Source organism: Cynoglossus semilaevis, chromosome Z (assembly GCF_000523025.1).
Source record: "Cynoglossus semilaevis isolate Cse_v1.0 chromosome Z, Cse_v1.0, whole genome shotgun sequence".
NCBI classification, from domain to species: domain Eukaryota; kingdom Metazoa; phylum Chordata; class Actinopteri; order Pleuronectiformes; family Cynoglossidae; genus Cynoglossus; species Cynoglossus semilaevis.
This window is the reverse complement of record NC_024328.1, coordinates 9881199-9890829: the sequence shown is the minus strand read 5'-3', so window position 1 is coordinate 9890829 and position 9631 is coordinate 9881199. Positions and strand designations below refer to the sequence as shown.

The window sequence follows — 9631 nt, the reverse complement described above, 5'->3', positions numbered from 1 at the left end:
GCATTCCTGTATAGGATCAGTTGTGGTCTCTTACCATAAACGAATGGGTTAAAATCCCCCCAAAAAAACTCAGTCGTGTCATCAGCTTTTAGATGGATATGAAATATTAGGACAGATGACATCCTGCCCCCAGGGCCAAGTCCAATGTTCTTATTTTTAAAAGCAAACTAAAAATATGAGCGGGTGTTGTTTTCTGGTCAATTTATTAGAGAGGTTTTTAATGGGTTAATGGGTTTTATGAATCTGTGCATTTTTAAAAAGGTACAATTTCAACCCTATTCTCTAATGGAAAAAATGTCATCTCTGTAAATGCTGACCAAAAATTTGAATGTCTGTAAACAAAATTGCGGAGATAAAATTGGTTGGACAAACCTCAGAAATAATATTGTTTCAAATAATTTCCATTCGGTAGCTGCAGCGATGACAGCCATAAATAAACACTGCAGTGGTGAGGCCAAGGTCAAGGCCACTGCACTGAATGACATGAAGTAGTGTGGACATTTTAGTGGGAGTAGCAGTCGTGGTAATACAGTATATTTTGTCCCTTCTTCCTGTTTTCCATCGTATCTCCTGAGATGGCACGGGGGGAAAGAGGAAGCGTGGGGGTTGAAAGAGACGCATTTTGCCATTTGTTGCCGATACTTTTTCGTGGAAGGAAACTTGAACTGTCTGGCTGTAGCAGGTTGTGGGCGGGGGTGAGAACAGAGGACAAAAACAGAGAGGGGGTCAAGGGTAAGATGACGCTGAAGAACATGGACACAGATGGTTGGAGGCAAAAAAAAAAAGCCGCAGCGTTACCTTAAAAAGCCCTTTTGAGGTCTTGTTTGGTACAAATGCTTATTGTGTCAGCGGTCTTATGATGTGAGGCCTGGCCAACAGAACAAACCCCTTTCACTGCGGGTTATAAAGGAGCTGGATTTGTATTTGTCTTTGAGCCTACACTTTGATTGGTCAATTTGGATTCTGTTGCCAATGTGGTTTATTCTCAGAGGTGACTAATAGTTTCTGATTGTCCAAGGCATTTATATTTTCAGCACAGCATCCATTGTGTTGCTGCCACTGTGGCCGTGGTGAGTTTTCTCCTCCAGAGCTTCTCTGTATTTGCAGTCACATCAGGTAAAACATTTAAAATTCAGTATTTATTGATGTGAGCAAAACAAAAACTAATAACACCGTTTGTTATTTATCTCCAACCAATCGTCATTGTGCTCAAGTTCACCGGGATTAATGTGCTTCAGCTTCTCACGGACCCATGAGATGTCAGTGCAGTTGCAGAGACTCTCAGGTTGGGAGGAGTCGCCATTTCCACTTTGCCATTTCAGGGTGAGGGAGTCAAACACTTGCACAGTCTCCCCTGAAACCAGAGAGAGCTGACCTTAAAGGAGTATTTAAACATAAGGCTTACTCAACACTGAAAGTCAGAGGGGGGGCTCGATTGTTTGCTGTTGTAACTTGGCTTGCTTTAGTGTTGCTAGTGCCCAGGATACTGTGATACTGTGATACTGGTTCAGTCTTGGAAGGAGATTGACCTTCTGTAAACTTTGGTGCTGGGCTGAGGACAATAGGTTTGTGGTAAGAATCCTGAAGAAGAGCTGAGAACAACAAGTGAAGTGTCTCATACTCTGGACTTTGGACAATTAATATGATAAAGGTCTCATCATCATTATCAGGATCAGTCGACTGGTAAGTTGTTCTTCCATGATTCTGCCCGTGTACCTCTGCGTGTGTTGTGGAGCACTGCCATAAGTACACAGTCACACGTGTTGTTGTCGGAGACACATGTGGTCGACTGTGGTCTTCATGACCTTGGACGGAGCACTGCGACATCTGATTTTTAATCTCAGCCAGAGTATGTATTATAAACTGTGGTCCGTGAATCAGCAGCAGTGCTTCAAGAACAATTTCAGGTTTGAATGTGAATTCAATTTTCTGTAAAAGGGCAGTGGTCTCCAAACTATCCAAATAATTATCGAAACAATGGTGGGCACACATGTAAGCGCCCATCTACATAATGGACTAAAACATTTTAAGTGGAAAAATAAATTGGGTTAGGATGATTTGGAGTTTTTTGTAGTTGGTTTAGTGCAGCCTGTGTCCTGGTTCTTGTGTCACAAATGGCTGTGGGTCAGTGGATAGTGACAGTTGTCCTACAACCTTAGGGTTCTGGGACTGAGTCCAGACTTTGGTAGACACTAACGGTGCTGTAGTGTTTCTGTACAGAAATGTACAGCACTTCCCAGTAAGGAAGAGAATCGATAAGAATTTAACCATTCAGATTCCATTATTGATATCACTTATTGATTTTCACCAAGGTAGAAAATACAAATTTAGCGCAAATAACACCCAGAGCTTTTATGTAAGTTGCACGTGACCAAACAAACCATTTGATTTTTGTAACTGATACAATCAAGTCACATGATTGACTAAGACATCTTGTGAAGTCCTAGTGTGTCTTTAAATCGGTTAAATGATGTTGGCACTCGAGTATCTGTTAGCTGGGGAATGCTAAGATGCTTAGAAGGATAAAAAAAAGTATTTTCCTTAAGTCGTGCACATGGAACAGGCAGAAGATTCTTTAAGTATTCAATTATGCAAATACTTTGTGTATTTGTAATTATATGTTAATTATATATCCATATTTTTTCACCTACCTTGTCTGTGAGCACCAGAATGTTAACTTGCCTATTTTTAAGTTTTATTTTAAATAGAAACCATATAAAATATTGACATACGTGTGATTGTTGTCAGTCTTTGTCAGCAGACCAGGCAGGAATCCTTATCAATTTGAACATGGGCTGTTGATGTATTTTCTTCCTAATCTAAAAGCAAAGCAGTCGATGACAAGAGCTTATTGTCTGCTCAAAACAATTAGTATATTTTCCATCGTGGTCATTTGACAGGTTCATGATGGGGTTTTTATTTTCAAGACTACACTTGTTGTTGGGTCTGCTTTTCCAGAATAGAAATTCTCTCATGGGGTGTAGTTGGAGTGGAGAGGTCGGCAGAAAGATGATGAAGAGGATTTCAGGCTTCCTTCACCTTAAGTATCTGATGAAAACTATTGATTAGCTCGGGGGCCTACATGAATTCTTGACAAGTTTGTCATGGGCAAACACTGTTAGAAGGATTATCAGTAATCCAACCACACCTGCAGTGCAGGGACAGGGTGTGGGTGAGAAAACCAGAGTTAGTGCAAGGATAAAATGTATGTGAAAGTATGCGACGATGGTGTTGAGGGCAACATGTTCTCTGGTGTCATACACACCATTGTTGTCATTCTTCTGAAGTCCTCCTCTTCCTCCTCCTCTTCCTGTATGTAGAGGCTGACTGATCTCAACACTCTACCAAGCATGTGTCTGTGTGTGCGTTTGGGATCCAGGAGACAGCGCCCCCCCTGTTGTGAAACATAGCGTCAGAGGCAGCAGGTGCAGCTGGCGCAGATTGGCTTTTAACAGGGTTATGGAAAAAAAACAAAATAACTGAGAGACTCTGAGTGAGAAAAAAAACAAAACAAGATCAGACATCTGAACAGTACCGCAGGGACTAAATTGTCATTGTAAACCAAATCTTAAAAAATAATAATCGAAAATTAACTCTGTCTTAGTTGTTTGTTTGGGTAGTTTGAGTTTAGTGACATGTCACTAAAATGGCAAAGATTGTGTGAGGTCAAATAGTTAAAACAGTTTGAGGTTGAGCGGGATCAAAGGCTTGGAGAACATGTATAAAAAGGTCACATCTGTTGAAAAGGTCCAGCGTATTATAGTGATGTCCTCCTGCTGACTGAACAGCTGTGGTAAATGTTTTCCGATGCTTCTTAGTAAAACTGTAATGATGTTTTCTCATTGCACTACTGCTACCGTGCTAATTACTGTTCATATAAATGTACAATATGTTGGACCCTTTAATCAAACACTCATCAAGTCCTATTGAAATAATTGCTAATCCACACATGAAATAAAAAAGGCCCCAAAAGTAACTGATGAAAAGATTTTAAAATCTTGTTCGTTAGCTTAGAATTGAGCGATAACTAGCATTGCTTTCCAGAAACATATTCATTATGCGTATTAGCTTCTTCGACTAGTCTCCCAGGTTAGGCTAACGTTTAGCTCATTGGCAATCATTGGCTATTTAACTGAGTAAAACATATCTTACTACCCCTTGCCCAGTGCAGTGGTATTTAAAGACACTGGTTGACATGAATCAGGTCTTGGCTTATGAAAGCTGCCAAAACTTGACATTTTTAAGCTTAGCTCGATTTGCTACATTTTGTAGCTGACCGAGCAGCATTTAGCAAACTTAGCAGTGATAATTAGAACTAATAAAAACAACTATTGTCCAACTTAAAAAAAAAAAAGTTAAGCATTTTTCCCTTGTCAGGAAAAGCACTAATGTGTTAGACTGACTAAAACTTTTTGGACTTTTAATGTCTGTTTTTGGCATAAGTTAATAGCTAGACTTTTGTGTTTAAAAAAAACCCCACTTCATTTGTTGTAAGAAAGAACAATAGACAGGGTGATCATTGTCGCGAAACTTTAAATGTTAGTTCTTCTCTGGAACACAAAATTCCAACTCCATATCATCACTGTGTACAGTTGACCCCGTAGGTATGAGCTTCCCAAAATAGAGTATTCCATTTTACAAGTCTGCAACAATAGAGATAAAGATTTTGCTCTTACTACGAGGAAATATCTCGTTACAAGCGCTCAACCGAGGACTGGTATCCATTCAGTCGTACGGCATGGGGAAGCCGCGAGCTCTGATGCCAAAGAGGCTGCCGAGTTCATCACAAAATTTTAATTTACATTTACTGGTGCAGACACTCTGTCGTGCTGTCTCGCTCACTGTCCATCACTCGGTTATTTTTCCCATTTTTCTAACAATAATAAAACAATAATTTTTTTTCTTGATTATTATTGTTTTATATTATCAATATATTTGTCTGTTTTTGATGTTTAGATAAAAAATTAATAGTATATTTCTGAGGGGCTGGAATGGATTAATTGGTTTTTAGTTATTTTTAATAGGGAACATTCTATTGAGACATGAGTGCTTTTGTGGAACGGATTGAACTCATATCTCGGGGGTCCACTGTATTCCCAGCAGCAACAAGTCATCAGCTCACAGATGATGAGGTAACAGGATCATAAGGGATCTGCCTCACGGTTTTATCTCCATCTGACCTTGTGTTTTAGGAAACAGTTGCTAAAATGTAACATTTACTTTGTCTTTAGAGCGTTGGTTTTTGAGCAGATTGAGACAAGGAAACTAACGGTGTTTAAATGTCCTTGACCCAGCTGGCTGCTGCTCTGTGACTCTAAAACACATCCACTTCACAGGTACCACTCACACCCCCCCATCCCTACCCTACCCCCCGACTCTTCCATCATCTTTGGTTCATTGGCCGGCCCTCTCCCTCTGTTCATCCTCCTTGCTTGCGTTGAGCCAATCAGAGCCTCAGTCCCGCCTCATGGACATTTATCATTGGCTGCTGTGTGCTGTAAATGTGGCAACTTCCCTTTATAAAAGCAGTCTAGACTCAACTTGTTATGCTCTCACTCACTGATTCTCCCTCCCTATCTGCCTCCTGCAACATCCTCACAACCTGCTGATTTCTTACTGAGACTCTCATCCTCCTCCACTCTCTGTCTTCTCCCGTCATTACCCGTTCTCTTCCCTGCTGCGTTTGTCATTATATCACTTGATATCAGTCACATGCTCATCCTCCCATTTTACTTTTTTAAACCTGCGTCCTCAATGCAGTAATTTTGTCATTGACATTCTTTGACATTAATCCTCACTACTTTTTCCTCTTCTTCTGATATGAGGAGACATGAAGGTGAGTAGAAACGATTTCCAGGCTTTTCTAAAATTCTCTGCATCTCTTTTATCCTTTATCCGTTTGTGTCTCTCAGCATTTTACTCAATTTGAATGATTTGATAAACACTAGAGTCTTGTGTCCTTGGAGGCAAAGATTACAGTTGCGTATGCCTCAGGTGTAGCGGGGAGCCCGGCAGCACAGCGCTGGCTGAACGCTGCAGTGACTCATTATCTGACGCTATATGTATGTTCTAGTTTCACCCAGGGTGGCTGATGGGGAGGCAGGCTGAATCATTGCTTGGATGTTGCAGCTGTGTGTCAGTTTAGGCTCATGATTAGGTTGTTTTTTTTTCCCGGCGGTAGCTGTGGTGCAGTGGCATCTAGAGCAGATTAATGACTGTTTTTCCCAGCAGCTGCCACAATCGGAATACAAAATAATTGGTGTATTTTTCCTGCCAAATCAAGACCTCTCAGAGTGAAAATACTTTGTCTAACTCGTATGAAACTGGAAAGATAAATTATGAAATATTTTGGCATTAGTATTAAAGGTTTTCACTAGGATTTTAGAAATCCACCTCTTGGCAGAATAAACGTGTCCTCATTAGGTGTACTTTTTTTTGCCACCTGCTACCCTCCGGTCCGTTCCCTGAGAGCGTGTCACCCGCACAGACTGTGCAGTCACTTTTGACCAGCAACGTCGGTCGATGCTTAGTATGAGAAGATAAAGAAACAACACTTGCGTCTGACTTTTTTTACCTGAGCACGTCTGTTATGCAGTATTTGCCTACGATGGGGCCGGTTTGTAGTCGAAGGACACTGTATGTGGACAGGAGGGACCAAGGACGGCATGACCAATGATTTATGGATTGGACAGTCACTCTTGCCCCTGAGCTATAGGTTTCTCCGGTTTATAAGCTCCACAGATAGTGTACTGTCAGTCTTTTATCTTCTGTGACACTAAGTAAGTGATATATTAATTCTCCTTGCAGAAAATCTGTCTTCTCTACTGTTTACACAGATTCATCCTGATATTGTTTTTCTGTCAGTTATTGTGCTTTGAGGACTTTGAATGGGTGCCTAGAAAATAGTAAAGTGAAATAAACCTTTAAAATCTGAGATATTTAGACTATTTGCTTTTTCAAAAGACAACTTTTTTTTATTAATTTGTGGGAAAAATGAAAGTGTTTTTTTTTTTTAACACCCATTTTTTTCTCACGCTGGTCTAATTTATGCTTTGGCATGTATTGTTGGAGGAGTACTACTACAGTACTACTCTGTAGATAAGTGGGAGCTCATCGCTATGTACTATCCCTCTGTTTTTTTATTACAAACTCTGTCTGGTTTTAGGTGCAGATATTAGACAGTGATGCGTTTAAGAAGCAGAATTAACCTCCCTTGTTTATATGGAAAATGTCTGATTTTTATTATTAAACCGTAAAAAATATTTTTGTGCTAAATAAAAAAAAACAATTTAGGAATTAATAAACAAACAAAAAAAAACATAAAATCTTGGTGTTATTAGGTTTAGTGGAGACAGGTCCAGCTCTCATATCAAACCTCTGTCATGGTTCATCACCAAGTTAGGTTGATGTTAGATTTTTAATTAACAAGCCTCAAAAACAAGTCATCAACAAACAAGAATAATAATTTTAAAAAAAAAGCCATTAAAAGTTTTTAACTCCCTCCTCCTGTTAACTAACTTCATTTGTTCTGTGGTGAGCTGATAATTACCAGTGAAATGACCTGTGCAGCGTTGAGATAATTGAGTACTACTACTTTACAGTACTTCAGGTTCTCTCAGGTTCTCTGGTTTCACTCTCTCCTGCTTCCTGTCTGTGTTGGCTCTGCTCATGTCTGATCCGAAGATTTTTTCTACTCAGCTATAAAAATCACATTTGTTTTCCATTTAAAATTTAAATTAAATTGTGTTGTTTTATTCCTAGTCCCGTTCCTGTGCTGTGTTTTATTACTTCGAAGCCACAGAGTAATTATGTTGACTGTTATCTGACTTTCTATCTGCATTATGACAGTACTTGACTGGTTTTTCTGCTGTCTTACTCCCTAAAACATCAGCACTATGTCATGTCAAATTCTCAGTAGAACCGATTCACCTTCACCTGTGCTTGTACCATGTGTTTGTGGTCAACTCTTTAATTTGTGGACATCTCTGGGCTGTCACTGTCAATCTTCAAAACCCATAGAGGTCGGACAGGTGAAGTACTGTATATAGAGTGAAGGTTTGTGTGATACACTGATGGTCACATTCCAGAAATCCATTACACTTCATAATATACTCAGCTCACACGCAGTGTAATGTGAACCCTTTCTACAATGGGCTCTAATGTACTGTGAATGTTAAAATCAATGCTAAGATGAATACGCCACATTGGTTGATTTACCAGTCAAGGACAAAAAGATTGTTTATAAAATGCAATTATAAAAAAATTAGTTAAGTTAAAAGTGTGAAGTGTGTATCATGACAGAGCGGTAGTCAGGTGAGAAAGTTAGTTTCTGTCTGAGTTTGGAAAGTCTGTTCTGGGACTGTCGTGGAGTGCGACTGTATGAAATATTCACATACAGTCTTTGATCAAACTCCCCAACACTAGTAATGATCCAGCACGAAGACCATCAGATGTAGAAAGGTCAATCCTGCTGTGGTGACATATGATGAAAGAAAAAAAAAAGTCATGTGAAATGTTCTAGTCAGAACAGAATTATGAGTCCATTGGGTAATTTTCATTTTTCACCTTGTGTGGGCAACATTCCAGTAACGTCAGCGGTAATCACTATTAATAATTTCGCAAATGTGTCATTACTGTCCGGGTGTATGAATACTTAAAGTCCTAGGAATTATTTTAATTTCCTTGCCCTCTTAATAAATAAATCACATTCACCTCTTAGTTTTACATGATTCATAATTAGTACAGAAATATGAAAAAAAAATTAAACCTTCTCAAAATGAATTAATCTTTTAGTGCTTTTTAGTTCAAAGAGAGTGATGCAGTACTACACAATAAAATGAATAGTTGTTATATATCACTTTTGACCTTTTGTTTTCTGCAGTATAACTCAGAAAAACAAGGTATTTTTTTTATCCACAAAGTTGGATCCCCCGTTGCTGTACTGTATGTTCTCCTATTTTTATTGCAACCATTTTTAACGGGGTGAGCAGGGTGTCTCTGCTCAGGTTGTTGCCCCCGCGACCCAGCCCCCGCATAAGCGGTCGATGATGGATGGATGGATGGATTTTTAACTTTAATGTCTGTGGGGTTTTGTCTCTGCTTCTTCAACGGGAGACATTTGGAAAAGAGATCTGTGATCTCAATGAGACTTTTCTGGTTTGAAGAATAGTTTAAATTACATTACAACAAAAATAAACCAGATATATACCAGTATTGAGCAAAACACATTGTCATATAAATCTAAGGCCTTATTTGGTTTAATTCACAATCAACTTCTTCTTTTTCTTTCGGCTTTGTCCCTTTTTTATTTTCAGGGGTTGCCACAGCAAATCATTGATTTCCATCTCTCCCTGTTCTCTGTATCTTCTACTCTGACTCCAACTATCTGCATGTCCTCCCTCACTACATCCATATATCTCCTCTTTGGCCTTCCTCTCTTTCTCCTACCTGGTAGCTCCATCTCTAACATTCTTCTACCAATGTATCCACTGTCCCTCCTCTGCACATGTCCAAACCATCTCAATCTGGCTTCTCTAGCTTTTTCTCCAAACCTTCCTGTCTGTGTTGTCCCTCTAATGACCATTCCTGATCCTGTCCATTCTTGTCACTCCTAAAGACAATCTTAGCATCT

The 9631-nt window shown here is 39.4% G+C and overlaps 1 protein-coding gene across 5 annotated transcripts in view; it reads left to right on the top strand.

The window, feature by feature from the left end:
* LOC103397731 (sodium-dependent phosphate transporter 2) overlaps positions 1 to 9631 on the top strand; it is a 56993-nt gene that overhangs the window by 16822 nt on the left and 30540 nt on the right. Inside the window, exon 1 of one of the 5 annotated variants that reach the window (XM_017043088.2) lies at positions 29 to 1683. The exons of 3 other annotated variants lie outside the window; for them this stretch is intronic. The gene's annotated coding sequence lies outside the window, so the exon portion shown is untranslated. Of the gene's footprint in view, positions 1 to 28; positions 1684 to 5000; positions 5837 to 9631 lie in introns of those variants that run through there. One more of the 5 variants, XM_017043087.2, reaches the window with a different exon arrangement.